Genomic DNA, 26,700 nt, shown 5'->3' with positions numbered 1-26,700 from the left:
GTCAGATTCCCCATCAGTGAGCCTCACCAAATAACCAGGAAGGCTTGTGTGTGCCGAGTCTCCCACAGTGACTGCCCAAAGTCCTAGTCACAACGTGAGCCCTCCCAGTCATGAGTACTCAGCTCCTTGTTACTTCTCCCCACTGGAATCATGGATCTCCACTTGGCTGGTTGCTGGGTGCAGACATGAGCTGGTGATGCTGTTACATGTGTCCAAAATGGCACCTGTCTATCTGCTTGTTACAGGATGTTGCTGTAAAGTGATCAGGGGAGAGAAAAGTGTCCCTCCTCTCTTTTTTTTCTCCTCTGGTTTGGCAGGTACACTTTCCCCCACAGGGCTCCTAGCCAGGTTCCCTTTAGGCTCTTCCTGCAGCTTTATTGCCAGTGGCTTGGGCTGCTGCGGTCTAGTCTCATCTCACTTTCCAACACTGGTGTGTAGGCTCTCAGCTGGTGGAGTCTGAGCCGTGGCGTCCATGCCTTCCACGTAGGGCCACCGTGTCCCTCTAATTTGCATAGAGTTTCCTCTGCTGATTTCTCCCTAACTCTTCCCTGAGACGGCACTCCCTCAACTTTTTAAAAACTATCTTCTCGTAGACTAGAGCAGTAAGCTCCCTCCCTACTCTGCCATCTTAGAACTCCTCTGATTTTTTTTAATGACTCCATCTTGATTTCTTATATTGCCAGCGACTCTTTGATTTCTACTCTGGAACATATAAAATGGCCTCTGAAAAATGACATACTTTAGCTACATAGATTGCTCTTTTTATTATAGCGTTCAATATTTATCATTGGTTTAGAATTTATTCTAAGTCACTAGTTCTTACCCTAATTGCACAATAAAATTGCCTGTGAGGGGCCAGGGCCTGGGTATATTGGATTGTTTACAGGCACTAATGTGGGACTCAGCTGGAAAACTACTGCTGACGGTGCAAATTCAAAATTGTCCACCAGATGGAGCTAAAGCACTTCTCATTGCAAAAGGCTCCGGAAAACCCATTCTCTGACTTTTATATCTGCACCAATTCCAATTTATGTAATGTAGCAAGCAGGGCAAAATTGTGGGAAGATGGGTAAAATTATCTTTGGTACTGTTGCTTGCCAACCAAAGAAATTCTTGTCACCACCCGGGAAAATTCCAGGAACTAATTTTATAACGTGCAGCTAAAAATATCCTAGTCACCCAATTACCTGAAGTAGCATTTAGAAATATTTGCAATTTTTTCTTAGTATACTTTAATAAAATATACCCTATAAGAAGAGGGTAATGATTTTCGTATATTACAGCGTGGAACATTTTGGAAGAAGGTCACTCCAATAATTATGCAAATAGAAATCAACACCAGCACAAGTACCTTAGCTTAAGATAGGTTGCTCACAGGATCTGATAGGAAATATGCAGATACAATCATGTGGTTTAGATTTATCCTGAAGACTTGATTGGCAGCTCCCATTTTCGCTTCTCCAGGCTCTCACCCAGCTGCAGCAAAGAAGCTGTGAAGTCTACCAACTCCCTCTCCGTCCCCTCGTGGGCGGAGCTGCCCTTCCTGAATAAAACGACAGAGCCTCGGGTACAGGCCGTTTCTCCCTTGCCCACCCCCACCCCAGCCTGGGCCCCCATCTTGGGGGACCCGAGACTTGGAGGTGGCGCTGCCCACCAGGTGCCCGGTGAGGACGAAGGCCGCGCGCCCAGGGCCGCGGACCTCTCGGGGGCGCGGGCAGAGCCCCTGTTGGCCGCGAGGTTCGCTCCGGCTGAGGGCCCGTGTGGGCCCCGAGACCACGAACACCCTCGGAGTCAGGCCGTGGGCCTCGGGCGCCCGCTCTTCTCGCCAGGCCTGTGGGCCGCAGCCAGAGCCAGGGCTCCGGAGCGCGAGCTCGTTTCCCGCGCTTTCTACAGAGCGCGCAGGAGGTGCGTGACTGTGGGCACCGGGCTCCCCGCCCGCCTGCCCGCCCGACGGCGCTCGCTGCGCCGTTCCCCGACCGCGCCGCGCCGCGCCGCGCCGCGCCGCCGCCCTGCCTGGGTCCCCCGGGGCGGCCCCGGCCGAGGCACGGACGCAGGTGTTCGCTTCAGGCCCGGCCTCCCCGGAGTCCAGGGGCGGGCGGCAGCCGGGCCCGGGGCGAGAACGCGCGGCCGTCGGGTGGCCCGAGGCCCGGCTGCCGGGGCCCGTGGCGGGACGGCTGCCCGGGGCCCAGCCGGGAGGCGTCGGTGGAAGAGGATCCCGTGGCGCCCGTGGTCTGGGTGAGCGACCGCGGAGCCGAGCCGACGCAGGCGTCGGGGAGAGGCGGTGAAGGCACAGGCGGAGCGTCCCGGGCGACGAGGGAACGCGTTGGCTGCGGTGGCTCCGGGGCAGCCCGAGAGCAGCCCTGGGGCCGGGCCGGGGACCGCGAGGAGGCAGCGGCGAGTGGCCGAGACGTCGGAGGGCGGCCGTCCTGCTGAACTTGGGGCCTCGTTTGGGTCACGCTCAGAGGTTCAGGTCCAAACTCAGCCTGCCCCGTGCGCTGCACACGCGTTCCCAGGCGCCTCCTGGGCATCCCCACCTGGAATTCTGTGGTTATTTTCAACTCAGTCTGTCCAAGAAGGAACTCACTGAAGCATCTTCTTCCTATATATTCCCTTTTGCATTCTGCTTTTTTTTTTTTTTTTTTTTTTTGACTACTAGGAAGGGGCTTCGAAAAGTTTGTGGAAGAAATGGAATGAGAGATAATGCAAGTTTTCCATGAATATCTCAAGGCCCCCCTCATGTCTACTGAGTGACTACTCTGTCACTGCTCTGCTAGTGCTGGGTACCCTGTGATTTCCGTCCAGAGGAGACTGTCACCCAAGGAGGCGCGTAAACACGAATTGCATCTGTGATGGTGAATGATGGATGTGGCCTGCCTTCTAGGATCCATGGGGGAACTGCATGACTAATTCGGCAGAATTTTTAGCCACTGGTCACCCGTGATACGGGACCAGGTATAATTTCTTCTCTTCTGTGGCTCTTACCATCCATAGAAAACCAGCCTCAACCACATCTTGCCTATTTGACCTCCTAAGTAGTTCTCAAACCCGTCTCTCCTTTCCTTTCCTCGCTACTTTAGTTAGGATGCTTACTATCTTTTTTTATGTGCCGTGCGTTAGCCTTTGATGCCAGGCTTTTTACCCATTTCTCTTTCATAAACTCCACTCCACCCCAATTCCTTTCCATTCGATCTGCAGAGTATCTGACTGTGTTGTTTTCTTACCTAATGCTTTTATAGTGGTTTCCTACTTTATTTTTAGAAATTTATTTGTTTATTTGAAAGTCAGAGTTAGAGAGACAGAGAATCTTCCATCCCCTAAATCACTGCCTAAATGACCACAACCACCAAAGCTGGGCCAATCTGAAGCCAGGAGCCAGGAGCTTCATCCAGATCTCCAACGTGACTGCAGGGACCCACACACTCTGGCCGTCCTCTGCTGCTTTCCCAGGCTCATTAGCAGGGAGCTGGATCAGAAACAGTGCAGCTGGGACTCTAACCAGTGCCCATATGGGATGCCAGTGCCACAGGCAGTGGCTTTACTCACTACGCCACAGCACCAGCCCCCAGGGGTGTCCTATTATATTATAAAGCCAACACAATTGTTTAGTTTAGTTTTTATTTTCTTTCGCCTTTGGAACTTTACAACAGTCGTGTCAGCCTGTTCACAGCTCCTTGAGTATGCTGTGGCGTTTCATGACTGTGAGCCTTGGATTGTGCCGCTCCGTCCCTGCGGATCCACCCCCCTCTGCCGTCCTTGCCCAACTCCCACTTCTGTCTCATGACCGCTCCTGTGCGCCTCATGCTTCTCCTGTACCCCATTGTGGCATTCAGTACACTGCATTGTATTTGTATATTTCATGTTTGCTTCCCTTTTAACTACACATGTCAAGAAGGGAACCTTAATTTATGTATGCATCTCTATGTCCAGTACTGTGCTTATGTAATGAAATTTGAACCAGAGCCTATTTCTGAATGGAACCAAGAATAAAGAGGTATTTCTTTACCCAGAGGGTGAAATATTTGATGCCCAGGACAAGGAAGCAATGAGTGATTTATGGTCTGATTGTCCAAGTAGCCCTCCTTTTTTTAAAACTTTTATTTAGAAAAGTGCCAGAAAAATGATATTGTAGCTGTAGCTCCGTATCTCTTAGCTGCTGGCTCCTCTGTGAAAAGACTGTTTTAAATTCAGTGGTTTTCAGCTCTTTCTTAGCTTCAAAAGCTTTGATCGAATAAAATTCTACTATAAAGCCCAATATGTTAAACAGGTAGGAGCTGTGTTAATCTAATCGAAGCCGAGTTACTGAGATGGGAGTTGAGGATGGGCCACTTGCCACCCGGGAGCTTATGCATCTGTGGAGCACAGCTTGAAAATCCCTGGACTTGATTTCTGAAAGTCCCTTACCTACATCAGTCTGAGAGTCATGGGGAGTGATCAGCTGGTTTGTGGTTAATTGTAATTTGGGGCCAGCGCCGCGGCTCACTAGGCTAATCCTCCGCCTAGCGGTGCCGGCATACCGGGTTCTAGTCCCGGTTGGGGTGCCGGATTCTGTCCCGGTTGCCCCTCTTCCAGGCCAGCTCTCTGCTGTGGCCAGGGAGTGCAGTGGAGGATGGCCCAGGTGCTTGGGCCCTGCACCCCATGGGAGACCAGGAAAAGCACCTGGCTCCTGGCTCCTGCCATCGGATCAGCGCGGTGCGCTGGCCGCAGCGCGCCGGCCGCGGAGGCCATTGGAGGGTGAACCAACGGCAAAGGAAGACCTTTCTCTCTGTCTTTCTCTCTCACTGTCCACTCTGCCTGTCAAAAAAAAAAAATTGTAATTTGGCCAGCCATTGTGGCCATCTGGGGAGTGAACCAGCAGATGGACGATTCTCTCTCTGTCTCTCCCTCTCTGTAACCCTGCCTGTCAAATAAATAAATAAGTAAATGTTTTTAAAAAAGATAATCCTGAACCAATGTTGTTCTGGTAGTCAATGTTATAATTTTTTGTAGTACTGATTAAAGTTAAGTTATTGTCAGCTTAAAATAGACTACAATAAATATATTTTATGTAAGCCTCATGGTAAGCAGAAATTTAAAAACCTTTAGTTGATACATGAATTATAAAAAATACCACTAGAAAAATATCATGAAGTCAAGAGATGAATAAAGGAAAAAGGAATTACAAAACAGTAAGACAATTGTCAATTAACAAAATATCAATAAGTTCTCACCTATCAATAAGTTCTCTAATTGTAAATGAATTAAATTTTCAAACCAAAAGACATAGAATGTCTACATAGAGAAGAATCCAAGATCCAGTACCTACTAACTAGAGACTCACTTTAACTTAAGACACGTAAAGATTGAAAGAAAAGAGTTGGTAAAAGATTTTCCATGTGACTGATAACTAAAAGGGAACAGGACTGCCCACTCTTGTGTAAGATAGAGTAGATATAAGGTAAAAAATTCTAAGAAGAGACAAAGGTCAATATATAACGATAAAGGGACCAGTTCACAAAGAGGATGTAACTATTATGTAGTCATGCACTGTAAAATGACATTTCAGTTAGTGATACCAGATTTATGATGGTGGCCTCATAAGATTACCATGGGACTGAAAAGTTCTTATTGCCTAGTGATGTCATAGCTGTCATATCATCAGAGTGGAAAGCATTACCATCTGTTTGTCATGATGCTGACATAAAGACATCCAGGGCACTGACAATCATATAAAAGTATAGCAATATAATTATGTACAAAACATAATGTTTGATAATTACAATAAAACTATTTGATGATTTATGTATTTATTATACTTTTTATTATGTTATGGCTTATTCTTTCTACTTATTAAAAACATTTATTATGAAACAATATACACTGTTATGCCACCAGCAGCCTCATATGTCTCATGTTTACCATGTCACTTGATAGCATAAATTTCCCTTGTACTTGATTTAATGTTATGTTATTTTGTCCATCATGGCCTCTAAGTTTTCAAAGTCCACTATTAAAAATTGCCAGTTAGAGGCCACATCAAGTGATTAATGTAGAAATGAAATTTAAAGTGATTAAGGATTACAAAGGTGGAAAATCGGTAATGGTTATTGCTCATGAGTCAAACATGCGCCATTCTACCATGGCTATCATTTCGAACAAGATCAGTGTGACAGAAGCTGTTAAAGGATCTGCTTCACTGAAGACAATGAGGTCAACAGAAATTTTAGAGGAGCGTGTGCCAGATACAGAGAGACCTCTAATGATCTGACTAAAACCTGACATAGAAGCATATCCCTTTTAGTACCATGAATCATGGTCAAAGAAAGAAGTTTGTTTGCATTGTTAAAAGATAAGGATAGATCTAACAATAACTTGGAATTTACTGCTATCTTTGGGTACTTAAAATTCAAGAATTATTATGTATTATATAATGTGAAAGTGAGTGCTGATGTAAAGGCAAATGAAGGATTTTTGTAAACTCTAGATAAACTGTGAAGGAAAATTACTTGCCAGAGACTATCTCTAATATGGATTGCAACTCTCTGTTCTAGAACCAGATGCCTAAAAGGACTTTGATGCAAAATGAGCCCCAGTCAATTCCAGATTTCAAGGGTTTTTAAGAACAGATGACAGATAATATTGTTTGGCAATATTGCAGGCTATGAATGGAAATTCTTTGTCGTCTGCACAGTGAGCTCCAGGGCCTTTAGGCATATCATTGAGTACACACTGCCAGTACACTGCAATAAGAAGTCATGAATGACCCAGTTTCTTGTTCAAAACATACCAAGTTGCTCTAATAGCAAAATGGAGAAGCACTATTTGGAGAATAACATATTTTTTCAAGATTTTTCTCATTGTTGATAATGCTTTTGCATATCCCTTTTCTATTGATGATCTTCATCCCAATGTCAAAGTGATGCTTCTGCCTCTAAATACTACCTCATTGGTTCAACCAGTGGATCAAAGAGTTATTGCTGCTTTTAAGGCTTGTTGCCTGAGAAGGACCTCTGCCCACACTGTTACTATGGTTGAGAAAGACACTGATGCAATTCTGGAAGGGTTACAACATTTATGGCTGCACTTAGTACCTGGCTGGGGCACTGGCTGATAGCACCAAGGAGTGGATGAATGGCATCTGGAGGAAGTTCATTCATGATGTCAGAGGATTTTTCAAGGATGAAGTGGTTCTAAAAGTCTACAGAGCTATGATTGAGGTGACAAACTTCAACTCCTAGAGGTGACTCCTGAGGAACCAATTATTGAAAAGTGGCCAGAAGTGACACAGACATCCACAACTGAAAAAGCATGACAAAAGGAAATTGAAGAACTAAAAGAACACTCAAGAAAATGCACAGTGAAGGGTTTAGTGCACGTCAGTATGTTCCTTAGAAAGTGTGGAAAATGGACAGCACCAAAAGGTTTGCATTCATAGAGAAGAATGTTCTTGATGCATTCTCTACTAATTAAATCTACGAGAAGAATAAACCAAGAAAACCACCATGTACACATTTCTGAGTGGTACCTCCTTGTTAAGGGCCTCAGACAGGTTTTTCAAGAGATATCTCAGAAGAAGGCTTCATGGTCATAAGAGATGACAGCTCCATCTATGTTCTTGCTGCTGAAGACCTGCTGGGACACAATGTGTAGAGGGAAAGTAGAGCTACTGATGATCCTGACCTTGAGTGTTTACATCTTACTTTTTAAAAAAGATTTATTTATTTATTTGAAAGTCACAGTTACACAGAGAGAGGAAAGGAAGAGAGAAAGAAAAAGAGAGAGAGAGAAGTCTTCCATCTGCTGGTTCACTCCTCAATTGGCCACAACAGCCGGAGGTGCACTGATCTGAAGCCAGGAGCCAGGAGCTTCTTCTGGGTCTCCCACATGGGTGCAGGGGCCCAAGCACTTGGGCCATCTTCTACTGCTTTCCTAGGCCAGAGCAGAGAGCTGGATTGGAAGTGGAGCAGCTGGGAATTGAACCAGTGCCCAAATGGGATGCTGGCATTGCAGGTGGTGGCTTTACCCACTTTGGCACAGCTCCAGCCCCCACTACCCTATTTTTCAGGTGAGAAATGAGACAGACAAAGGGAGTGATTTATTCCAATATTTAGTGCTATTGATCAGCCAAGTTGGCCCTGGCACCCATTTGCTGTTTCACTTTGCCCATCCTCTCAGTGGACATCCATCAGGAATGCAACTGTAGACAAACAAAATTGGGTTGATTGACCTGTTGGTAGGAAGAGTGAACACCATGGAGAAACACGGTATGAGGATGTTGTAGAATAGACTTAGAGGATTTGGGCGTGTAATAGGTGATGTGGGGGCAGGCTCAAGGAAGTGGGACTCTGCTCTCAGTTGGGAGTTATATGAAAGAAGACACTGCTGCCAAAAATGGCAGATGATGTAGGTCAGGAACCAACCCACGGGTCAAATATTACATTGGGACATCTTCTGCTAACACAAAACAATCAAATTGAATAAAATTATACCCAAGTTAAAAAGAAGGCAGAGCAGAGCTATTAGGCAAGAAAAAGAAATTAAAGGGATACAAATTGGGAAGGAAGAACTCAAACTATCCCTCTTTGCAGATGATATGATTCTTTATTTAGGGGACCCAAAGAACTCTACTAAGAGACTATTGGAACTCATAGAAGAGTTTGGCAAAGTAGCAGGGTATAAAATCAATGAACAAAAATCAACAGCCTTTGTATACACAGGCAATGCCATGGCTGAGGAAGAACTTCTAAGATCAATCCCATTCACAATAGCTACAAAAACAATCAAATACCTTGGAATAAACTTAACCAAGGATGTTAAGGATCTCTATGATGAAAATTACAAAACCTGAAAGAAAGAAATAGAAGAGGATACCAAGAAATGGAAAAATCTTCCATGCTCATGGATTGGAAGAATCAATATCATCAAAATGTCCATTCTCCCAAAAGCAATTTATACATTCAATGCAATACCAATCAAGATACCGAAGACCTTCTTCTCAGATCTGGAAAAAATGATGCTGAAATTCATATGGAGACACAGGAGACCTTGAATAGCTAAAGCAATCTTGTACAACAAAAACAAAGCCGAAGGCATCACAATACCAGATTTCAGGACATACTACAGGGCAGTTGTAATCAAAACAGCATGGTACTGGTACAGAAACAGATGGATAGACCAGTGGAACAGAATTGAAACACCAGAAATCAACCCAAACATCTACAGCCAACTCATATTTGATTAAGGATCCAAAACCAATCCCTGGAGTAAGGACAGTCTATTCAATAAATGGTGCTGGGAAAATTGGATTTCCACGTGCAGAATCATGAAGCAAGACCCTACCTTTCACCTTACACAAAAATTCACTCAACATGGATTAAAGACTTAAATCTACGACCTGACACCATCAAATTATTAGAGAGCATTGGAAAAACTCTGCAAGATATAGGTACCGGCAACGACTTCTTGGAAAACACCGCAGAAGCACAGACAGTCAAAGCCAAAATTAACATTTGGGATTGCATCAAATTGAGAAGTTTCTGTACTGCAAAAGAAACAGTCAGGAAAGTGAAGAGGCAACCAACAGCATGGGAAAAAATACTTGCAAACTATGCAACTGATAAAGGGTTGATAATCAGAATCTACAAAGAAATCAAGAAACTCCACAACATCAAAACAAACAACCCACCTAAGAGATGGGCCAAGGACCTCAATAGACATTTCTCAAAAGAGGAAATCCAAATGGCCAACAGAAACATGAAAAAATGTTCAAGATCACTAGCAATCAGGGAAATGCAAATCAAAACCACAATGAGGTTTCACCTCACCCCGGTCAGAATGGCTCACATTCAGAAATCTACCAACAATAGATGCTGGAGAGGATGTGGGGAAAAGGCACACTAACCCACTGTTGGTGGGAATGCAAATTGGTTAAGCCACTATGGAAGTCAGTCTGGAGATTCCTCAGAAACCTGAATATAACCCTACCATTCAACCCAGCCATCCCACTCCTTGGAATTTACCCAAAGGAAATGAAATTGGCAAACAAACAAGCTGTCTGCACCTTAATGTTTATTGCAGCTCAATTCACAATAGCTAAGACCTGGAACCAACCCAAATGCCCATCAACAGTAGACTGGATAAAGAAATTATGGGACATGTACTCTATAGAATACTATACAGCAGTCAAAAACAATGAAACCCGGTCATTTGCAACAAGATGGAAGAATCTGGAACACATCATGCTGAGTGAATTAAGCCAGTCCCAAAGGGACAAATATCATATGTTCTCCCTGATTGGCGACAACTAACTGAGCACCAAAGGGGAAACCTGTTGAAGTGAAATGGACACTATGAGAAACAGTGACTTGATCAGCTCTTGTCCTGACGGTTGATGTACAATGTAATACTTCATCCATTTTAGTATTTTTTTTTGCTCTAGTACCATTGGTTGAACTCTGTAATTAACACACAATTATTCTTAGGTGTTTAAATATTAACTGAAAAGTGATCCCTGTTAGGAATTTGGAAAACATTATGCTGAGTGAAATAAGCCAATCCTAAAGGGATACCACATGTTCTCCCTGATAGGTGACAACTAATTGAGCACCAAAAAGGAAACCTGTTAAAGTGAAATGAACAGTATGAGAAACGGTGACTTGATCAGCCCTCACCCTGACTGTTGATGAACAACTTAATATGTTATCCCTCTTAGTATTTTTTTTTTGTTCTACTTAATACTTTTGGTTGAATACTGTAATCAATACACAATTATTCTTAAGTGCTGAAACTTAACTGAAAAGTGATCGCTGTTAAATATAAGAGTGGGAATAAGAGAGGGAAGAGATGTGCAATTCGGGACATGCTTAAGCTGACTCACCTCACACGGTAGAGTTAGAAACATACCAGGGAATTCCAATTCAATCCCATCAAGGTGGCATGTACCAATGCCATCTCACTAGTCCCAGTGATCAATTTCTGTTCTCAATTGATCATAATGATAGGACTAAGAACCAAAGGGATCACAGAAACAAGACTAGTGTCTGCAAATACTAGCTGATAGAATAAAAAAGGGAGAGAATGATCCAACATGGGAAGTGAGATACACAGCAGACCCATAGAATGGCAGATGTGCTAAACAGCACTCTGGCCTCAGAATCAGCCCTAAAGGCATTCCGATCTGGCTGAAAAGCCCATGAGAGTATTTCAGGCATGGAAAGCCAAGACACTCTGGGGGAAAAAAAAAAACCTAAATGAAAGATCTCCATGAGTGAGATCCCGGTGGAAAGAACGGGTCATCAAAGAAGGAGGTACCTTTCTCTGAAGGGAGGAGAGAACTTCCACTTTGACCATGGCCTTGTCCAAATATGATCAGAGTCAGTGAACTCAGGCGGCTTCCATAGCCTTGGCAGCTCATGACAAGAGCCTAGGGTGATTACTGATGCCATAAACAAGAGTGTCAATTTGTTAAGTCAACAACAGGAGTCACTGTGCACTTACTCCTCATGTAGGATCTCTGTCCTTAATGTGCTGTACATTGAAATTTAATGCTATAACTAGTACTCAAACAGTATCTTTCACTTTATGTTTCTGTGTGGGAGCAAACTGTTGAGATCTTTACTTAATGTATGCTAAACTGATCTTCTGTATATAAAGAGAATTGAAAATGAATCTTGATGTGAATGGAAGGGGAGAGGGAGTGGGAAAGGGGAGGGTTGCGGGTGGGAGGGACGTTATGGGGGGGAAGCCATTGTAATCCATAAGTCGTACTTAGGAAATTTATATTCATTAAATAAAAGTTAAAAAAATAAAAAATAAAAAAAAAGAAGGCAGAGGACGTGGGTGTTTGGCTTAGCAATGAAGCCACTATTTGGGACCCCAACCTCCCTGTTTGGAGTCCCTGAGTTCAAGTCTTGTCTCCTCTCTTGATTCTAGTTTCCTGCTAATCACCCACTGGAAAGCAGCACGTGGCTCAAGTAATTGGGTCCCTGCTACCCAGGTGGGAGACCTGGATTGAGTTCCTGGCTCCCAGATTTGGCCTGGCCCAGTCCTGGCCTAGGTGAATAAACGTTGTTCTATTATGTGGTCATCCAGGGTGGGATCCAGACCTCTGATCTCTTTTCTGTGTGGAAACATCTTTCCTACGCAGATGCAGGATATTAGATAGAAAAGCCTCAGCCTGCATTCACTGTTTATGAACATAGACATATGTATTTTTTTTTACAGAAGGAAAGATTTCAGAGCCATTCCTTTGTCTGCAGAGTCCTCTGACTGATCAGCTTGAAATATGCTAAGGAAATATATTTGTGATGGGCTATTTTGATCCCCCATACATGGAACTCCTCATTTGTAAGATAAACTGCAAATGTCTTCTTTCTAGGGTTGCTTTGAGGATGAAGGGAGATTGGGTTTTGCTATAAGGGATCCTAACAGAAGATGATTCTCAATGAGTATTGGTTTATTTCTTCCTCCTTGAGCACAGTGATGCTTTCACAGCAGTCAAGGATGGGTTTGTAGGAGCTGAATTCAATATGGAGGGAAGGGGATTTCACACAGAAACCTCTATCTAATTCCTATTATAGCACAGATTGCAAAGAAGAGAGCAGTTCTCTACAGGCAAGATCAACTACAACCTTTCAAGACTCAAAATTGAAGAAATAATACTTGTAATTATCTGGAGGCAGAGAAAGATCTGATTGGGTTGATTGACCATACTTCGCAATGTGGACACTGGTTTGTTAATTGTTTGTCTTTCTGAACAACAGGGCAGTCATGTGGTCATGTAAAACTGTCTCTGCAGGCAGCCAGTAGCTAAAATTGACAAAAGAATTTCAAATTCTAGGTAATGGCCTTATTCTTGTTCCTGTTTCCATGGCTCTAAGTGGAAATATATATATGAAAACAAAGAAGGCTTAAAAATGGTTGGGCAGAAGACAGCAGCTCTGCTAGGAAGCATTTATAAATGTATATTGGCCATGATTCATCTTCTGGTACTGAAAATGCAAGCTTGATTTTTGGAAGCCAAGTTTCTCACTAGATTGACCAGGTCATCTTGATTTACCTGGATTTTTCCTTTTAGCACTGAAAGTGCCATGTTGTGATAAATGTCTGTGTCTCAGAACAACTGAGGCAGTTGGACACCCCGGTGGAAAGGGCCAAGACAATTTTTGGGTAAGAGACATCCTCAATGAACTCTGGAGTCACAGATCTGAGGATGGGCACATCGTTGGTTAGATGATAGAAGTGGATAGCTAGAGTCACAAAGTAGAATTCTTCAGTTATCAGGGAATCCCAGAAAGCATAAGGCATAGAAGTCATTTAAGCCACTTTGGATAACTAATAGCTAACTATTCAAACACACACACACATACAGAAATCATAAAAATTCTCTCCATATCCCAAGTTAAAATGTGAACTAGCTTTAGACAAAATCCTCCTCTGGGACTGGTAGCAGAGTAATGTAATGAATTAGCTTTCTAAGGAGCTTGTTTGCAGAGCATACTCTTCGAAATTACTAGAAGTGTTTATTAAATCTTTTCCTGGAACTCACCTTGCATCTACCCCAGGTGATTATTAGAGGTGAGGCTGAGGATCTGCCCTTTTATGGAGCACCTTGATTAGTTCTAATGTAAACTGAGGTTTGGGAATCATGATCTTCAAATATTCTTTTATATTATTTATTTATTATTTATATATTTGTTTAAAAGACACACACAGAGAGAGAAAGGAGGGATGGAACATGGTTGCAGAGAGAGAGATGGATCTTTGATCTGTTGGTTCACTTCTTACATGCCCAGAATAGCCAGAGTTGGACCAGGCTGAAGACAGGAGCCAAGAACTCCATTTGAGTCTCCCATGTGTCTGACAAGAACCCAAATACTTGGGCCATATATGCTGCCTCTCAGGTGCATTAGCAGGAAACTGGATTAGAAGTAGGGTAGCCAGAACTTGAACCAGGAACTCTGATATATGATGTAGGGGTCCCAACCAACAGTTTAACCCACTATGCCACACAGCTTACCTCCTCCAAATGTTTTTTTGTTCACCCTTAGCAATTAAAAAAATGTTAAAATGTGTATGTCTTCAACATATATTTGTATATGCATTTAGTTATAAACTTAAATGTCGCTCCCCCTCTTCGTGGAGGAACGACACTAAGCCCTGCCTAGGCTTCATATCCGAGTCACAGCACCATTATGTCACTCCCCGTCTTCGTGGAGGAACGACACAGGACCCTGTGCTGTTCTTTCGTCTGCTCGGCCCTCCCCGGGTTTGCTGCTGGTTCTTCCCGGGTTGGCTACTGTCCCTTCCACCTCCGTGGAAGGGCAGTTCCCCCTGCCACATTCCCCACTTCCGCGGGGGAGTGGCACACCGCCGGCCGGCTCTCTCGGGGGCTGCTCAGGTGTTCCTTCAGATAGATGTTCCCCTTAGATGTTCCTGGTGCATGTTGTCTCTCTCCTCCTTTATAGTCTTCTTCCACCAATCCCAACTCTGCTACCCACACGCCGAGTACGCTGCTCTCCTCCAATCAGGAGCAGGTCCTGCAGCTTGTCAAGTTGGTGAGAGGCAGCTGTGTAGAAGCTGTTTCCTCCTCTCCCAGCGCCATATTGTGGGAGAGCAGATGCATAGAATAAGTCTTAATTCCAGTAACTTAGTCTAGTCCAAGTTGCTCCCCACAGATCCCCCTTTCTTTTTATTTTTTGGCGTTGATACGTGCCTGTCTTCGGTGCCCCCCGGCACACACTCTGCTCTGCTTGCTGGAGTTGCTCACAGGTGCTTACAAGCCCTACCAATCAGGCAAACCGAGTCCGGGTCCTCTCTTCGCCATGTTGTGAGGAGGTTTTTAGGTGCTGATGCGTGCCTGAGTTCGGTGCCCTGCAGCGCATGCTTTGCTCTGCTAGAACTGCCTGCAGGTGCTTACAAGCCCTACCAATCAGGCAAACCAAATCCAAGCCCTCTCATTGCCGTATTGTGGGGAGACTTATGTTGATAACGTGCCTGTCTTCGGTGACCTGCAGCGGGTAAGCTGCTAGCCGCCAGCAGGTACTTATTGTCTAATCAGGCAGACCAAATCCAAGCTCTCTCATTGCCATGTTGTGGGGAGGCCTTATTTTTCTCTATTTCTCTATCTCTGGGCATTCCTATCTCTCCTATTTTACTTCTATCTACCAGCATTCCTATTTCTCTCATTTTACTTCTAAACTTCTGTTTCTCTTATCCCTGTGGCTTCCCGGCGCCCGCCCCGAGGCTGCTTCTCAGCGGCTTCCCAGCTCTGAGCCGCTTCAGCCCACGCTTCTCTCATCTGCGTGGCTTCCCGGCTTCGAGCGCGCACTCCACCGTCTCCGCGCCCCTTCGCGCCCGCACCACGGCCTCGCACTAGCCCCACGTTCCCTATCTATTCACGCCCCGTGCGCTCCCTCTGCACACGGCGGCTTCCGCGAATCACACAGCGTAGCTCACGTTTCCGCCACCACCGGCATTCAATCTAAGTTCCCCGGGCTAACCTGGCGAATTCCAACCTGGCGGCCCACGTCTCTGCCTCTGGTTCCAGATTTTTGCCTTTTGCTCCCCGGGCTGACTTGAAGAATTCCAAGATAGCTTACGTCTCCGCCTCGGCCTGCACTCGCGGCTTCATCTTCCCTAACATTTTTCTCTACCCAGTATGTTTCCCTAAGTTTTCTTCCAACAATATTCCTCCCTCATTTCTCCTGGCCTCTCCCCACAGTCCGTATCCAAGTCTAAGTTTCTTATAGGTTTCACTTTCACTTTCAACCTGCAGTCCGTATCTGAGTCTAAGTTTCTTCTTGCTTTCACTTTATTTTATTTTTTTTATTTTTATTTTTTATCTTTTATTTAATGAATATAAATTTCCAAAGTACGACTCATGGGTTACAATGGCTCCCCCCCCATACCGTCCCTCCCACCCACAACCCTCCCCTTTCCCACTCCCTCTCCCCTTCCATTCACATCAAGATTCATTTTCGATTATCTTAATATACAGAAGATCAGCTTAGTATACCTTAAGTAAGGATTTCAACAGTTTGTCCCCACACAGAAACATAAAGTGAAAAATAATAGATGATTTTTTTTTAAATGATGATGAAATCAGATCAGACCTATTGTCATGTTTAATCCCAGTGAGAGTCAAGTTGGGAATTGATAATTTCTTTTTTTTTTTTTTTTACAGAAGATCAGTTTAGTGTACATTAAGTAAAGATTTCAACAGTTTGCACCCCCATAGAAACACAAGGTGAAATATACTGTTTGAGTACTCGTTATAGCATTAAGCCTCAATGTACAGCACATTAAGGACAGAGATCCTACATGAGGAGTAAGTGCACAGTGACTCCTGTTGTTGACTTTACAAATTGACACTCCTGTTTATGGCATCAGTAATCTCCCTATGCACCAGTCATGAGTTTCCAAGGCTATGGAAGCCCCTTGAGTTCTCCGACTCTTATCTTGTTTAGACACGGTCATAGTCAAAGTGGAGGTTCTCTCCTCCCTTCAGAGAAAGGCACCTCCCTCTTTGAAGACCTGTTCTTTCCACTGGGATCTCACTCACAAAGATCTTTTTTCCAGAGTGTCTTGGCTTTCCATGCCTGAAATACTCTCATGGGCTTTTCAGCCAGATCCGAGTGCCTTTAGGGCTGATTCTGAGGCCAGAGTGCTATTTAGGACATCTGCCATTCTATGAGTCTGCTGAGTATCTCACTTCCCATGTTGGATCACTCTCCCCTTTATTTATTCTATCGGTTAGTGTTCTTGCTTTCACTTTAAATTCTAACTTCTTTCCCACAGTCCATATCCGAGTCTATGCCTAGGCTTTCGATAGCTTCTTCCGGCACCTTTTCCGTCGGGCTTTTCCCTAGGCTCTTTGCTAGTCTCTCTCTCCGGTATTTTCCCACTTCTTCCCGTTTCTTCCCTCCTAAGTTTCCTATCTGAGTCACGGCACCATTATGTCGCTCCCCCTCTTCGTGGGGGAACGACACTAAGCCCTGCATAGGCTTCATATCCGAGTCACGGCACCATTATGTCACTCCCCGTCTTCGTGGAGGAACGACACAGGACCCTGCGCTGTTCTTTCGTCTGCTCGGCCCTCCCCGGGTTTGCTGCTGGTTCTTCCCAGGTTGGCTACTGTCCCTTCCACCTCTGTGGAAGGGCAGTTCCCCCTGCCACATTCCCCACTTCCGCGGGGGAGTGGCACACCGCCGGCCGGCTCTCTCGGGGGCTGCACAGGTGTTCCTTCGGATAGATGTTCCCCTTAGATGTTCCTGGTGCATGTTGTCTCTCTCCTCCTTTATAGTCTTCTTCCACCAATCCCAACTCTGCTACCCACACGCCGAGTACGCTGCTCTCCTCCAATCAGGAGCAGGTCCTGCAGCTTGTCAAGTTGGTGAGAGGCAGCTGTGTAGAAGCTGTTTCCTCCTCTCCCAGCGCCATATTGTGGGAGAGCAGATGCATAGAATAAGTCTTAATTCCAGTAACTTAGTCTAGTCCGAGTTGCTCCCCACACTTAAATCTCTATAAACACTGAATAGAACTTTTTTCAGTTTCTCATTTAATGCATTTTAGTTATGAGTAAATCTGTTTCATTTACGTTCTTTTTGTACTCTAGGTTGGAGTTTCACGATGGAGGAGACTTTGTTTTAATCATGTTTGTACTCAAACAGCACAGTTCTTGGCCCATAGTAAGTGCTCAGTAAAACATTTGAGCTGAATTTGAGATTCCTCGTTAACAGGTAGAAATAGCTTGTCCTATGGAACAGTGCTGGTTAATGCTAACACTGCTTGTCCAAACTGCTCCATGTTTCCATGGAAACATAACCAGCAGTTCGTGTAGGCCTTGTACCTGTCAGTGCCAGGTACCCAAAGAGAGTTTAAAATCCCATTTCCTGGTCTCCAGCTGGTTTTCTCCTGCAGTGGCAGAACTCCTGCTGGAAGAGAAAGGACCCTCCATTGAAAGAGCAGCAGGAGCCTTTCAATCCCTGCAAGTAGGGTGGGAGGGAGTGGAACAGCTTCATTCATCAAACAATATCTCCCTTCAGGTGGCATGATTCACAGGGGAAGGCTCCCGGGACAGGGAGGCAAGAGAACAATCCCACTTCACTGCCCTGGAGGCCTTTCTGGTGAGTTCCAGTGATTGCTAACATCAATTATGCCATCACTACTTAATAGCACCTTGCAAAACAGGGATCGCTGGCTCTGGAGAAGCCTAGTTGGTTTCTTTATGTACTGTTGATGGGAAAGATCAACACCAAAATGAAGATTGAAAGACATGGATCACTTTTGTGGTTATGTAACTGCTTTCAGGCATGGGCACATGGTGTTTTTTGCCTTTTTTTTTTTTTTTTTTTTGGTAAACTATAACATCAGGGTATACCAGCCACAGAAATCTTCAAGATTGTGACCCTCAGGCTGCATCACCACGGCCAGTGTTGTGAAATGACTCAAACTAACCTGCTCATGTATAGTCATCAGGTTCATTTTGATAAATGACAGTGGTTCTCAGGTTTGGGAGCTAATGAGGGTTCTAGATTTTCTGCTCACAAGTTCATACTAGATTATTCATACTAGATTATGATAGAAGCAAGTTTCAGACCAAATATTGCAATGTACACCAACATTTAGTAGAAAGCAGGCCTCCAAAATGATGAGATCTTATTTCTGAGGTCTCTGAGCATATTTAATATGAAAGGCCCATGAGAAGGAAATGTGTAGTTTCCAATATCCTGGAAACTGGATTCTGCTAACATTATTTAAAATTTTAAAGTTTTATTTTATATTCACAACTCTCAGAATTTATTTTATTGACAATTAAAAATTGTATATATTTATCATGTACAACGTGATGTTTTGAAAATGTGTGTATACTGGGGCTGGCGCTGTGGCCCAGCAGCTAAAGCCACTGCCTGCAGTGCCGGCATCCCAGGCATCCTATATGGGCGCCAGTTAGAGTCCCTGCTGCTCCACTTCTCATCCAGCTCTCTGCTATGGCCTGGGAAGGCAGTGGAGGATGGCCCAAGTGCTTGGGCTCCAGCACCTGCATTGGAGACCTGGAAGAAGCTCTTGGCTCCTGGCTTTGAATTGGCCCAGCTCCGACAGGCCATCTGGAATGTGAACCAGCAGATGGTAGACCTTTCCCTCTCTCTCTCTGCCTCTGTCTCTCTGTGACTCTGCTTTTCAAATAAAAATAAAATAAATCTTAAAAAAAAAGAGAGAAAATGTGTATATACTGTGTAATGGCTAAATCAAGCTAATTAACATGTGTTATCTCACATACTTCTCATTTTCGTGTGTGGTAAGAACATTCTCTTAGCAATAACATGATACATTGTTGTTCACTTTAGCCACCATTTTGTACAGTAGTTTCCCAGAACTTGATCTTCCTGTCTAACAAGAATTTTGTACCCTTTGGTCAGCATCTCCTCTTTCCCCATCCACCCGCACAGTCTACTGCCCCTCTAGTTACCATTCTGCTCTCCACTTTCAGGAGTTCACCTTTTACTGATTTCACACGTAAATGAGATCATATGATATTTGTTTTTCTCTGCCTTGCTTATTTCATTTAACAAATTTCCTCCAGGTTCATCCATGTTGTAAATGATAAGATTTGCTTCTGCCGGCGCCGCGGCTCACTAGGCTAATCTTCCACCTTGCGGCGCCGGCACACCAGGTTCTAGTCCCGGTTGGGGCGCTGGATTCTGTCCCGGTTGCCCCTCTTCCAGGCCAGCTCTCTGCTGTGGCCAGGGAGTGCAGTGGAGGATGGCCCAGGTGCTTGGGCCCTGCACCCCATGGGAGACCAGGAAAAGCACCTGGCTCCTGGCTCCTGCCATCAGATCAGCGCGGTGCACCGGCCGCAGCACGCCAGCCGCGGCGGCCATTGGAGGGTGAACCAACGGCAAAGGAAGACCTTTCTCTCTATCTCTCTCTCACTGTCCACTCTGCCTGTCAAAAAAAAAAAAAAGATTTGCTTCTTTTTATTTATTTACTTATTCTAAAAATTTATTTATTTGTTTGAAAGCCAGAGTTACAGAGATGGGGGTGGAGAGAGAGAGAGAGGTTTTCCATTCGTTGGTTCACTCCACAGATGGCCACAATGGCCAGAATTATGCTGATCTGAAGCCAGGAGCTTCTTCTGGGTCTCCCACATGGGTGCAGGGGCCCAAGGACTTGGCCCATCTTCTACTGCTTTCCCAGCCATAGCAGAGAGCTGGATGAGAAGTGGAGCAGCTGGGTCTCGAACCGGTGCCCATATGGGATGCAGGCACTGCAGGCGACAGCTTTACCAGCTACACCACAGCGCTGGCCCAATTTTCTTCTTTTTAAAGGCTGAATGATATTTCATTGTGAGCACACACACATATATATACATGAGTATATAATATGTTTTCTTTATCCATTCATCTGTTGATTAATATTTAGATTGAATCTTGGCTGTTGTAATAGTGTTGCAGTGAATATGGGAGTATGGATAGATCTTTGACATTTTGATTTCATTTTCTTTGAGTATATACACAGTAGTGGAATTGCTGGTAGTTCTATTTGATTTTTTAAATTTTGTATTTAAATTTGTTTTTATTTTATTTTCAGATTCAAACACAACAGCACTTTATTAACAAGGATACAGCAATCTGACCACAAAAAGTACTTATAAGTATAGAATAAACAATCATGGGCAGCATGAGTCCTAACAAGAGCAGTGTCCCCATCAAGTTACTAGAGAACATTGGAGAAACCCTTCAAGATATTGGCACAGGCAAAGAGTTTCTGGAAAAGACCCGGGAGGCACAGGCAGTCAAAGCCAAAATCAACTATTGGGATTGCATCAAATTGAGAAGTTTCTGTACTGCAAAAGAAACAGTCAGGAGAGTTAAGAGACAACCAAAAGAATGGGAAAAATATTTGCAAACTATGCAACAGATAAAGGGTTAATAACCAGAATCTACAAAGAAATCAAGAAACTCCACAACAGCAAAACAAACAACCCACTTAAGAGATGGGCCAAGGACCTCAATAGACATTTTTCAAAAGAGGAAATCCAAATGGCCAAGAGGCACATGAAAAAATGTTCAAGATCACTAGCAATCAGGGAAATGCAAATCAAAAGCACAATGAGGTTTCACCTCACCCCGGTTAGAATGGCTCACATGCAGAAATCTACCAACAACAGATGCTGGCGAGGATGTGGGGAAAAAGGGACACTAACCCACTGTTGGTGGGAATGCAAATTAGTTAAGCCACTATGGAAGTCAGTCTGGAGATTCCTCAGAAACCTGAAGATAACCCTATCATTCAACCCAGCCATCCCACTCCTTGGAATTTACCCAAAGGAATTTAAGTTGGCAAACAAAAAAGCGGTCTGCACATTAATGTTTATTGCAGCACAATTCACAATAGCCAAGACCTGGAACCAACCTAAATGCCCATCAACAGTAGACTGGATAAAGAAATTATGGGATATGTACTCTTTAGAATACTATACCGCAGTAAGAAACAACGAAATCCAGTCATTTGCAACAAAATGGAGGAATCTGGAACACATCATGCTGAGTGAAATAAGCCAGTCCCAAAAGGACAAATATCATATGTTCTCCCTGATCGGTGACAACTGACTGAACACCAAAAAGGAAACCTCCTGAAGTGAAATGGACACTATGAGAAACGGTGACTTGATCAGCATAGCCCTGACTGTTAATGAACAACTTAGTACATTATCCCTCTTAGTAGTTTTTTTTGTCTGTTCTACTTAATATGACTGGTTTAATTCTGTAATTAATACACAGTTATTCTTAAGTGTTGAAATTTAACTGAAATGTGATCCCTGTTAAACATAAGAGTGGGAATAAGAGAGGGAAGAGATGTATAATTTGGGACATGCTCAGGATGACTTGCCCCAAATGGTAGAGTTAGAAACATACCAGGGAATTCCAATTCAATCCCATCAAGGTGGCATGTACCAATGCCATCTCACTAGTCCAAGTGATCAATTTCAGTTCACAATTGATCATAATGAAAGGACTAAGAGTCAAAGGGAGCACATAAACAAGTCTAGTACCTGCTAATACTAACTGATAGAATAAATAAAGGGGAGAGTGATCCAATATGGGAAGTGAGATACTCAGCAGACTCATAGAATGGCAGATGTCCTAAATAGCACTCTGGCCTCAGAATCAGCCCTAAAGGCATTCAGATCTGGCTGAAAAGCCCATGAGAGTTTCTCAGGCATGGAAAGCCAAAACACTCTGGCAAAACAAAACAAAACAAAACAAACAAACAAAAAAAAAAACAAAAAAAAACAAACCTAAATGAAAGATCTTTGTGAGTGAGATCCCAGTGGAAAGAACAGGTCTTCAAAGAAGGAGGTACCTTTCTCTGAAGGGAGGAGAGAACCTCCACTTTGACTATGACCTTATCTAAACAAGATAAGAGTCGGAGAACTCAAGGGGCTTCCATAGCCTTGGAAACTCATGACTGGAGCATAGGGAGATTACTGATGCCATAAACAGGAGTGTCAATTTGTAAAGTCAACAACAGGAGTCACTGTGCACTTACTCTTCATGTAGGATCTCTGTCCTTAATGTGCTGTACATTGAGATTTAATGCTATCATGAGTACTCAAACAGTACATTTCACTTTGTGTTTCTATGGGGGTGCAAACTGTTGAAATCTTTACTTAATGCATACTAAACTGATCTTCTGTAAAAAAAAAAAGAAATTATCAATTCCCAACTTGACTCTCACTGGGATTAAACATGACAATAGGTCTTATCTGATTTCATCATCATTGAAAAAATCATCTATTATTTTTCACTTTATGTTTCTGTGTGGGCGCAAACTGTTGAAATCTTTACTTAATGTATACTAAACTCATCTTCTGTATATTAAGAGAATCGAAAATGAATCTTGATGTGAAAGGAAGGGGAGAGGGAGTGGGAAAGGGGAGGGTTGCGGGTGGGAGGGATGTTATGGGGGGAAGCCATTGTAATCCATAAGCTGTACTTAGGAAATTTATATTCATTAAATAAAAGTTAAAAAAAAAGTTAAAAAAAAAAGAGCAGGTGTCCCAAGGTGTCTGTGTGTGAAGGTGGTTTGTAAGCAGGGACAGGCAAGGCAATACTTACACAAGTCCACTGTAAAATACTTCATTACTTTCAAACATGTAGTGAACGGTCATAACCCATAACCAGAAAAAGGAGCCTATTGATTGGGCAAGTAGTCCTGTTAGATTTTAATACTACCTCGTACTGATTCTCTTTCTAGTAATGAGACCAATGTTCATGTTTTTGATGGGGCCATTAACCTTTCTGATCGAGACAGTTCAAACCCATCTCATCTCAGAACACTGGGTCTGGGAGTCAACTTCCTGCCACACTGATGCGTTTTCCTTGGAGTCTTCAGTGATGTTACGTCACTATGTTAACATCATCTGAAAACGCAGTGGGCACAAAGGAGCCATGCATGTATACAAGCACACTTATGGAAAAGATCCCATATTCTAGAATCATATGACAGAATTTGTGGCTAAAATTATTTCTTGTGGCCACTCAAGTTAAGAACATCCGTGTTTTAATAAGGTCCCTGTTGAACACTTGCTATTTCTAAGCAGGTATTTGGAATGCTCAGAAGATTGTACTTCCAGTCTCCCAGGGCCTCCTAAGACATAATTCAAAGTGGGAACAAGTGTCTTCTGACCAGAGCTGAAACAGCAGAAACAGTTTCTGTCTAAGTTCTGGGAAACTGTGCATCACACCCCTTTTTGTGAATGGAAAAAAGAGCAAATCAGCATACAAAGATAAATGATGCAACAGACATCAAGGTGGACAAATGCCCACTCGTTCTCAGTCATCACCTGCACAAAGCTGGGTGGCACAGTGGGTGGGTGGTCTGAGGAAGCTGTTCTATTTGAAGCACAAGAGATGACTGCATGAAAATATGGGGATGGAAGAGGGAGCAGCTCTGTGCTTCTTGCTGTGTTGCCTTCATTGTGTTCTGAGTGTCACTGAGACTCGTTTAAAAATAGCCTGCATCAGAAATGTTCCAATCACCAGCCACCTTTCCCACCTTTCTTCTTTTTCTCCTGCTGTTTCTTTTTTGTTCCTGGAGCTCCTGCAGGTTTCCGGTCTTGGGGGGATGATGTTACTCATGGAGGCAGGCACGGTTGCTGCATAGTCCTTAAGCTGCTCCTAGTCTGACTGGCATCCAGTTCAGGCAAAGCTGCTGTGATTGCTCCCTGGTCCGCTTTCCAATCTGATCCCTTTCCCCCCTTCTTTCTTCCTCAGTAGTAAGAATGTTCTCACATTGGCAGCCACCTTTCTGGATCTGGGGTAGCTTTTGGGTCATAATTCTTAGGCAGCTTCCCCTTTTTTTCCTTCTTCTTCCTTTTCAAATCTCCCTGTCCTTGCTCCTTTGGCTGACTGTCTCTGGTAACCTTTCCACCCTTCTTCCTTCCAAAGGTACATATCACCAGATTTTTGAGAGCCTCCACATCTATCTTTAGAGATACTGTCTGATGAGGGCAAGTGTTTAGTAAGAATGTTTGCTTTCTCTGGATCTACAAGTGAATAAGCAGAAATAAGCTGCGCCAGGGTGCGAATGTCTGGGATTTTGTTTCCAGAGCTGTTCTAGGTCACCACTTACCTCCTTCTTCCGCCCATATTTGAGTTTGAAGTTTTAGCTTCTCTTAGCAAGAACAGATGAGCAGGAGATTTGGGTTGATGGTTTTGATACACTGGATAGTTTGGGTGAGGACCTCAATGGCACTGTCAATATTTTCCTGGCTGTACATGGTCACCAAGGCAGATACCATGCCTGGTTTGTGCTTGAACTTCTGTATGTTTCTCAATATGAGCCATGCTTTGGAAATATTACCTTGGGAAATTTTCAACTGTGCCATGGGCAACTGAATTGCAGTTGCACTTTCTGGATGCCCATCTGACAATTCCTGAAGCAGCTCTGTTGCTTTTGTGTGCTGCTTTTCATGGCAGAGCTGGGCAGCTTGGATTAACACCGGCAGGAGGTGCTCAGGGCTTTGGGACTGTAAACTGGCAGCTATTTTGTGGCACTGTTCTGCCTGGTTTGTGTACACAGCAAGTGAAGCTTTATTAAATTCTATAGTTTGCAGTTATTTCTTGGAAAGCTTAAACTCCACGCTTTCTGCACTGGGTAATTTCACCTTCTTCTTGGAGTCAAAGACATTTTGGTCCTTCTTAATGATAATGACGTTATTTGCAATTACAGCAAATACTCCCGCATCTGTTGGCTTAAATTATATTATCCGATTGCAAAGTTGCAATGCCCCCTCTGTACGACCCTGAAGCTGCAGAATATAGGCCATCTGACAGTGAGTGATGGCCGTTCTGCCTGCGGGTCTTCCTCAGTCCCATCACAGGCTTCTGAAAGTGAACGGTGGCACAGATCTACAGCTTTTTATAGGATTTTCGCTGCCTGGTTCAGGTGGCCCTGTCCTATCAGTGCATACGCAGTGTTGTAGCACAGTTCTTGTGTGGCTTCCTGGAGGCCCAAGTTCTCTGGAACCACTTTTTCCCAAAGGCTTTGATCTGCAACAACTGCTGAAAGGTTTATTTTCCTCTCCTCACCAACCATCTTGGGAGTTCTGGACAAGATCTCTATACACAGCTAGGCATTCATCAAAGCATTCAAAGTGATGTAAAACTTGTCCTTAAAGCTCCTTCAGTTCGTCTGTCTGCTGGCTGGTGCTCTCTATTGTCTTCAAGACATTCTCGATTTGGTTTAGCCTGTACTCGCAGTACGGCTTCTCAAAGGAGAGTGAGTTATTGGCTAACACTTTGGTGTGGATATTGATAACACTCCAGGTTTCATTGGAACTCCCATCCTGCATAAGGCATGCTCCTTTACAATGTAGAGCAGTGACATCATCCTCGTTGACCTGCAGGATCTTGTTGATGGGCTTGAGATTATGCGTGAAGTCGCCGTTCTGGCCATAGCAGTTCTCTTCACTCCACAGTGCAGGCACGGAATCTCTCTCTCTCTCACACACGCCTGCCACAGCTCTCCATCTTGGGGGAGATGAGGGAGGGGCGGCTTTCATTTTTAATTAATTTTTAGCACATTCAATTGACTTGTATATACACTCCTAAGATAACACAATGATATTCCCAACCCCCTACTCTCCCCCTCCCTTTCTCCCTCATACCCTCCTTCTTTTTCCCTTCTCTTTATTTTTTAGCTTTTAACATATTTTAAATTTACATTACAGTAAAAAGGCTTACTACTTCACTGAATAAAAAGTTCAGCAAGTAAAAAGCAAAACGACACTAGTTTAATGGCTATAAATAATAATTGAATGGAAAAAATGAACATTTCACCAACATACAGTAAATTTTAAAGTAATCATGGATCATTAAAACTTTTTTTTTTTTTTGGACAGGCAGAGTTAGACAGTGAGAGAGAGAGAGACAGAGAGAAAGGTCTTCCTTTTTCCCTTGGTTCACCCCACAAATGGCTGCTACAGCCGGCGCACTGCGCCCATCTGAAGCCAGGAGCCAGGTTCTTCCTCCTGGTCTCCCATGCGGGTGCAGGGCCCAAGCACCTGGGCCATCCTCCACTGCCTTCCTGGGCCACAGCAGAGAGCTGGCCTGGAAGAGGAGCAACTGGGACAGAATCCGGTGCCCCAACTGGGACTAGAACCTGGGGTGCCGGCACCACAGGCAGAGGATTAGCCAAGTGAGCCACGGCGCCAGCCTG

The 26,700-nt window shown here is 44.1% G+C and overlaps 1 pseudogene; it reads right to left on the bottom strand.

Annotated features, from left to right (window-relative positions):
• Nucleotides 1-24,016: 24,016 nt before the first annotated feature.
• Nucleotides 24,017-26,044, bottom strand: LOC100344597 (signal recognition particle subunit SRP72 pseudogene; annotated as a pseudogene).
• Nucleotides 26,045-26,700: the final 656 nt, after the last annotated feature.

This window comes from Oryctolagus cuniculus, chromosome 15 (assembly GCF_964237555.1).
Source record: "Oryctolagus cuniculus chromosome 15, mOryCun1.1, whole genome shotgun sequence".
In the NCBI taxonomy this organism is placed as follows: Eukaryota; Metazoa; Chordata; class Mammalia; order Lagomorpha; family Leporidae; genus Oryctolagus; species Oryctolagus cuniculus.
This window is presented reverse-complemented; position numbering and strand designations above follow the sequence as displayed.